This window comes from Diadema setosum, unplaced genomic scaffold (genome assembly GCF_964275005.1).
Source record: "Diadema setosum unplaced genomic scaffold, eeDiaSeto1 scaffold_66, whole genome shotgun sequence".
Classification (NCBI taxonomy): Eukaryota; Metazoa; Echinodermata; class Echinoidea; order Diadematoida; family Diadematidae; genus Diadema; species Diadema setosum.
Window position 1 is genome coordinate 28264 of NW_027307692.1, and position 8931 is coordinate 37194.

Here is an 8931-nt window from a genome sequence, read left to right on the forward strand (position 1 = left end):
CAGTTTTCTGCGCCTGGGCCTTGGGTAATAAGTTATAGTCTCATACTCTAAAATTGAATTTGGATTGATTCACCATTTTTGAAGTGATAGTTATGGAGGGTCTCTTTTTCTTGTTATTTTTTTTTTTTTATTTTATTTTTTTTTGGGGGGGGGGGAGGAACATACGGTATATAATTATCTCACTTTGCTGTGGAAGGGAATATAATGTCCCGACCAATTTTGTTTTTGGCTTTTGAATGTGCTACTTCCAATATAAAGATTTAAGACGTCATCGGACAAGGGCACATTTACTAGTTACAGTGGAACATCAGCCGAATGTTAAACTTATGTCTTATAATATTAAATACCATGTCACATTTCATCTGTAAACACACTTAATATTCTAAAGGCTCGGTGTAACGAGTAGACAGATGGTTAATTGAATAACACAAAGCTTTTAACTCGGTCGGGGATATAAGAGTGAATGCGTTTCCATTTAGGACGTATTTTGTGGATTTGTTGTTAATTGTTGTTATTCAAACTTATAAAATTCTTCTGTCTAGATGTTTTTATGCAACCGATTGACAAATTGCCCTACATCTAAGTAAATAAGCACTGAATTCATCAGTGTTCTAGTTGTAGCCATGGTAAAAGAAATCTAGAAGGTATGGAGATCAGGTCGTGGGGTCGTAGGTTCGAATCCCGCAGCTGGAGTTATACGCACGCCGATGATTGTACACACTCTGGAACAGTGTTTACAGAGAAGAGAGCCTTTGAAGTTTAGAGTCCATTCGAGTGCTTAACCTTCCCGTACTGTGCGCTTTGCAATGAATAGAACAAATAAGATAAAGGAAATGAACGATATGAAACTCTGTAGCAACGTCAATGTAAGGATTTTAATTGAGAAGAAAATGTCTACACTTATTAGGCACAGTACGTGTGTTCTTGATTGATGTAAGTTTTAAATGTAGTAGCATCATATTTTGTTTTTCTAAGTTGTCATAGCTCAAAATGAGGAGCGTTTAAAGGGTATTGAAGAACTTAAATTCATTCATTCATTCATTCATTCACTTATTTTTCATTTCCAACAGAAACATACAAATATATTACAGAAATTGAATACATAGATTTCATCATAATACAAAATAAAGGATAAGTTTACAAAAAAATTGTAAGTATACGAAAATGTTGGAAATGGGGAGAAATGCTTAAAAGCTGAGCTTGTAGGGTGCATTCCTCCCACACGTAATACAAGAAATTATATGATCGATTGACTAATATACAATGAAAATGGATGAAATAAAGAAACTACGACAAAAAGACCTATAACTAACCTAACTAATCCGAAACAAAAACCCAGAACAAATCCCTATACACTAAGTCGCTGTCATGCCGGAAGAGAATAAAGAAAGAAAGAGAGAGAGAGAGAGAGTGTGTGTGTGTGCGTGTGTGTGTGTGTGTGTGTGTGTGTGTGAGTGTGTGTGTGAGGGAGAGAGAGAAAGTTCTTAAGTGGAGCGAAGACAAAAAAAAAAAATAGAAGAAGACTATAACCAGACGAGAGGTAGTGGATGGATGGGGCCGCTTAGCTGTGATTTATTATAAGGTTGGATTTTACACTAATTCTTTGCAACCAATAAAGGATCAACACAATTTTTCAATTTCATGAAATTAATATACAAAATATCAATTTTCATAATGATGTTTAGATAAACTCTTGTAACTGTTCAAAATATTTTTCTTCAGATTATATTCTTAAAAGAACTTAAACTTGGGGATGCCCTTAAACTGTTAGAAAGGTTATTCCAATATTTAGGTCCAGCAAAATGATTGTGTAAACATAGTTCTACGTGTAGTTAAAGGCAGATGGAATTCATCAGAGTGACGAGTCGGATATTTATGGAACGAGCGGTTTCTCGCAAACATACTGGTGAAAACAGTCAGCAACAAATTATTGGAGAGTTTATGCATAAATTGGCCAAGACAATAATAATAAATATCGGTTATCTTTAAAAATTTGTTTTCAGAAAATAAAACATCGGTGTGAGCTCTCCAAGATACATGCTATGGCAAATTATTCGAAGAATAGTACTATTATTTTTCTGGAGACGGACAGTCTGTCGAGATGTTGGATGTGTGTTCCCCAAGCTATTATACCATAATTAAAATAAGGTAAAATTAAAGCTGAATATAACATTAAAAGGGTGGGAGTGGGAAAATTATATTTAACTCTATTAATAACACCAATATTTAGAGATATTATGTGACAAATACTATCAATATGTCACTTCCAAGAAAGTTTATTATCAATAACCAAACCTAAAAACTTCATTGATGAAACTTCATCTATAAGTATATCATCTATTTCTATATTATTGGGGAGACTATTCAAAATATTACTAAATGATATACATTTAGTTTTAAGAAGATTTAAAGACAACTTATTCGACCTTATTCAACATAACATTTTTTTTTTAATTCAGAATTTAACAAATCCACCAAAATATAAGGAACTGAATGAGAAAGAAAACCATTAGAGTCATCAGCAAACAGTACAAAAGATAAAATATTAGAAGCATTTGTCATATCATTTATATACAAAATGAACAAAAGAGGTCTCAAAACTACCCTGAGGAACACCACAGTTGACAGATTGTTTGCAGGAGTTTTGACCAGATAAAGAAACGTATTGTATGCGATGTGAAAGGTAATTCCTGAACCACTCCAAGGTTCTAATCTAAGATGCACCCTTCTACAAAAGAAAAGTGTTCTTCAGAATTGGCAATAACACGATTTCTCGATCATTCGGTGTAAGATTCCACACTTCAAGTTTATGTAGAAGAAAATCATTTTCCCCCAAAAGCCCCACAAAAACCACTGAAGATTGATCAGACAGACGCATTTTAGTGTGTTGTTTTCTCACGTAAATCAGGACCTTTTGCGGGTTTTTGTTGTTTTTGTTGTTGTTTGTTTGTTTGTTTGTTTGTTTGTTTGTTTGTTTGTTTGTTTGTTTGTTTGTTTGTTTGGGGGGAGGGTTGTGATGTCTGGTCACATCATGATTGTAAGCATCTTTGTGCAATGAATTCAGACCCTATAGGATTAAGAATACCCCGTCATGGGATAAAGAAATAGTACCTGGGAAAAATCACGACATCCAGTTTTAACAAACAATCTTTAATTGGTTTATAGATGGCGCTGTTCATTCCGTCCAGCTCAGGGACTCTCTTTATGTCTCCGCCACGAAGTGGTGCCGGAGGCATTATGTTTCGGGTTGTCCGTTCTTCCGTCCGTCCTTCCGTCCGTCCGTCCGTCCGTCCATTATCAATATTGTGGACAGCGTAACTAAAAACTATTTGAGGTATCCTGACAAAATATGGCAGGTATGTGTATGAAGTGTTGAAGTTGTGCCTATCAACTTTTGGGTGCAGATGCTCAAGGTCAAAGGTCAAGGTCGAATGCTCAAAATGTCATTATTTACCCCATATCTATGCAATGACTGAAGGTATTTTCTTGACACTTGGTGTAAACATATACTACCCAATAAAGATTCTCTGGTTAGAGTTTTGAATCATGAGATCAAAGGTCCAGAATTCAAAGGTTAATTGAAAATTGTAGATTTCACTTATTTTCTCCATTTCTTGGAAATTGTTCTAGGTATCTTCATGGAACTTAATACATATGCAAGTAATCACTGACAGTGATTATCTAGGAAATTTTGGTGTCATGGCGCAAAGGTCAAGATCAACTTTTCAAAATCTCCCCTTTTCCCCTCATATTATGCCTTACCTGCAAGATTTGTGGGTTTTTTTTTGTTTTTGTTTTTTTTTTAAACTTGGTGCTGGCAAGAAGGCAGGTGTGATTATCATGCCCTCAAGACACTGATGGCTGTTACAGTGGAAGACTGTATGGCATATCAGTACTCTACTATGAATTCACCGGTAATAATTTCAAATGCATCTTCAGATAACTTGTCATTCTTAGGTTTTCTTCCAGTGTTACCATATCCTTTATGTATTGTCTTTTGTTGACATTTGTTTATAAATGGCTTTATGCAATTGCAAGTATTCACAGTTGACTTGTTCAAAAAAGGTATAAGCATATAAGTTTCCTCTTTACTTCCAGTGTATCATCACTGTCTCATGATTTTGCTGTCAGCTTACCAATAATGTGCAAATGATATTGTGATTAAGTCAGCTCATGTATTAGTAGACTGTGGTCGATATCAATGTGACATCCAGTCTTTTGTAGTGTGCCCAAGAGAGAAAAACTTGTAAGTAGCTAGCCTCATCCTGAAGAAGTTGACATGTTTCTTCTTCTCTGTTTTTCTGTGTCTAATATCAGGGGAAAAAAGGATACATATGATAACTAAATTACTCTTCTTCACACGTAGCTAAGCTTGGGCTTAATGTAACGTGAATGCTGTAATTTCATCAGGGTACTTAGTATGGGAAGCATGGAAACCAACAGAATTCTCACTTAAAACTTTCCACTTGAGAATCACTGGATCTTTTTCGTGAATAGAATATGTTGCTCTTTCTTATGGGAACATGGCAACATGACATATTTAAGAGTTTTATGACTTTTTTGTTCACTTTTCAGGGAACAGACATTAACATTACTAAGTTTTCATATAGCAACGGGAACAATTAGGGTACATAGTTGAATTCCAATACTTTATCTATTGAATTTTACTTGTAGACTACTTCATTCTGTATCTGCTTTTGATGGAAATTCCATCTTCCTGGAGTTCCATATAGATTGTTCAGCGTGTAGGCATTCTCTTTTTTCGTTCTTCCATTCTTTCCATCTATTATGTCATGTCATGTCCCTCATTTACAAATAAGTATTTCATAACATTTTTCTTTGAGTGGTTCATAATGTACAAGCTTGCTTTCTAGTGGACCTCTCAATTCTTTTTGTTTTTCTCAATTGAAACATAACTTTGTATTTTTTGCTAGTATGCATGCATCTATCTTTATCTGTATCATTTATCCTCTGCAAAGTCGAATGTATATGTTTATGATGTAATTCCTGATTTATTCTGTGTTGTGTTTTACTGGAAAAAGAAGAATGGAAAAAAGGGAATTGAATTATCTGCACTGCAATATGCATTGTCTTTGATGGAGTTTAGATCCATTAAGTGGCATGGAAAGAGATTAAAGTGTTGCAAGTGCAATAACTCTTTACTCCAGCAAATTCCACATGGGGCATGTTCCTACAATTCTATATAATGTATTCTTTTTCATTTTCATTTTGATACTGTCTTGGAAGTATGTGTGAATATGTATGTTGCAGTTTTGTTTGCAGAGTGCATACAGTGTACATCTTTGTACACATAAGTGTATGCGTGTGTGTGTGTGTGTGTGTGTGTGTGTGTGTTGCACATGTAGGCCTATGTTCAAATGAATGTATAATTGGAATACTCTTTCCCCATTGACATAATTCTAGTTTACTTTGGTAATGTAATTGTAAAAGAAGGGTTAAAATAGGTCATGATTAATTCTATCCTACACTTAAAGTATAAAATCCGCACATTTGCTACATCTAGATTGTAAATTTTGCAAAAACACATTACATCTTGTATGTGTAACTGCCGGGATGTTCCTTGAGCCCTGTACAAACACGGCTGAATTCATTTTTAACCATGGCCCTGATCGTAGCATTTCAGCTATAGCAGACACCCAGCCAAACACTCATGCATGCAACTTTTTAGAATATAAAGCTTGTTTATAGACCTTTTCACATGCAGAGGAACACAATAATGGCTTAAGATACAGTCCAACACATTCAAACATTATATACATGTGTACGTTGACATGCAAGACAAACAACATGGTCCCTTATCCTCTTCCTGTCTCACCACACACATGCACTCAAATACAGACAGACAAACAGACACATAAACATACAATATACATACGCGCAAGTGCACACAGAAGTACACACATAGATGTACATACACACATCCACTTTCACATGCAGGGAAACAATGATGGCTTAACATCATACAATCCAACACAAACATTATTTACATGACTGTAGTTTACATTAGACACGCACGACAAACAACATTGTCCCTTATCATCTTCCTGTCTCACACATACAAGCCTACATACACTCAAACACAAACAGACAGACACATAAATCTACAATGTACATACACGTAAGTAACACACAATTACACATACACACACATACACACATCCACTTCTCAATCGGATACATTCTGTTACCATATCCAATATGTTTCTATAATGCGTGTTTTATACTAGAAGCCCAAATTTGTTTACAATTTGAAATGAAACTCATATTTTTATGGTTGTCATGGCAACGATTATTTCATAGAATACTTAACTTTCACATCATATCATCCATGACAAAACATGGGGGAAAGATGCCAACTTTGATGAAGAACGGACCAAAACTGTGGAACTATGAGCTGTTAAAGGGGCATAATGTTCCCCGTCTATGACTTACGCGCGCGCATGCATAAACGCGTTAAAAGCAGCAAGATTTGGGCAAAACATACTTTTTTTTTCTTTTTTATTTCGTAAATGGGGCACTCAGGAGTGGAATTTCAGAAAACGGTTTGCATATCTAAATACATCAAAATTCGCTCTTCCATGTGGCGGTGAAAACTCAATTTCGGTATTTTACGGCCTAAGGGCCCTTTTCTCGCGTCACGGCCCATTATATAATATATATATATCAATCCACATCAAACTTCATGAAACTTTTGGGTGTTTGACTATTTTGATAGTTTAATGCACACGTTTACATACGAATACAAAAACCTCTTTTGCAAGGCAGGTTTTCAGTATAACACACACGTTGTCTTTAGTGATAGGACAAATCATTTGAAGGAAACTGGGAAACCGATATAACAGGTATAAGATTATGGCATTAAGAGCCATTCTTTCTTTTTTATATTCTATAGTAAGTCAGAATTACCTTGTGATGTTACAATGGCATTGTGACAATGGTTTCACAAATTATAATCATGGTACTATTTGGCAAATTTTAGAAAAAAAAAATTAAATAAAAAAATTGACGTCATTTGGCAAATACTACGACATGGCGTGTCAATCAAGCCAACATTCTGATAAAGATGAAAATGCCTAGATCGCGTGAGGCTCTTCTAAGCAATGACTTCAGGATAAATTTCCAATCCAAATATCATAATTATTGCCAATTTAATAAAAAAAAGTCAAGAAAATAGTTCAAAGGAACTATTCCTATCACCAATCGTGCCATCTGCTACCACAGAAACACCTAAAGTAATGCCACTATAGTTCTACGCGAATTACCCATACATTTTCACTCAGATTTCGGACTCTTTATTGGTCGAAGTCCACGTTTATTTTGGGGATAAATCACGCATGCTACGAAATCAAACGCGGGAGGACCATACACAACAACAAACAACATAAATCGTAAAAAAAAATGAATCATTCACTAAATACAGTATTATTTCTTTCCCTATCCGTCTCCCTGTCTATATGCATGGTTTGGTGTTTCTCTCTTCATCTACTGTTATTCAAAAACAGGGAGAGCAAGGAAGAGAGAAAAAGCGAAAGAGAGAGAGAGAGAGAGGGAGAGGGTGAGATGTGTATGTATATCATAACATATACATAAGTACACCAAAAGGCGAAGGCACACACACAATTATGTATAATTATATATGTATATACATATATAATTATTTGATACATTCGTCGAGATGAGTATTTTGGAAAATTTGAAACAACAAAATGGCAAATTTGTATGTGGTAAGTGCAAGCATTAAAGCAATGAAACTGCAAAGCAAAGTTGATGTTTGCGGGGAGGCAAACATGTATAGTAAGGGTACTAGGTCTCGCGCAGGGACCTAATGATCGCGCATAGCGTAACTGCGTATAGCAAGCGATATTACGCGTAGGACTAAGCGCAAAATTTGCCGATACGCCCATGGAATAAACATACCTGACTTACCGCTCAACATGAGAAGGAAGCAGGTAAGAAATTTTGATTTCCAACAAATTTTCCACTAAATTTCCAATTTTTTACCTTGTACAAACCTACCTTCCCTTAAAATCTGTTCTAAGGATGTTGTAGCCTAGACGTGTCGTCTCGCTTGTCTCGTTCGGAGTCGATAGAATTCGTAATTTGTTCGATCGATCGTTTACCACGTGACGTCATCATACACAAGAACAATGCATGCTGCCAGCTACGCTGAAATACTGTTAATAAATGGTGTTTTAAGTCAAATTTTAACACAACGATTATAATATTACAAAGGAATAAATATCTCAGTCTATCGAAGTTGAAGTGTGATTTCAATTTGAATTTGCTTGTGATTTCTTGCGCTAACTTGTGATATATTAGTGACAGGGGAGGGCCATAATGATACTGAAGAAAACAAATTAGATGAGAGTGTATGGGTGACGAAAATGAGAGGGTGACGAATGGGTAAGCACACACACAAACACACACACACACACACACACTATATGTTCATATTTTACTTTTTTTCCATTTTATATTACGTGTATATTATTGGTTAAAGTGATTAGAAATATTGTAAGAAAACTTTATAAATGAAAATCATTAACGATTATGAAAATATCAATGATATAAATAATGATAATAAGAATGATAAAATGATGATGGTGGTGGAAGTGATAATAATAATAATGAAAATGATAATGATTATGATGATTATGATGATCGATGATGGTGGTGGTGATAATAGTAATAATGATAATAATAATAACAATAATAATAATAATAATAATGATAATAATAATAACACATAAAATAATAATAATAACAATAATATACACAAGTTAGGTAAAACTGCTGTTGCTTATAACAGGGACAAATTTAATATCAAGTGAAAAAATATTCTACGAAAGCCGGAGCACGTTACAGCCGCAGAGGGGCAGACACTTTCACGCATGAAACTACAGAGGGCAG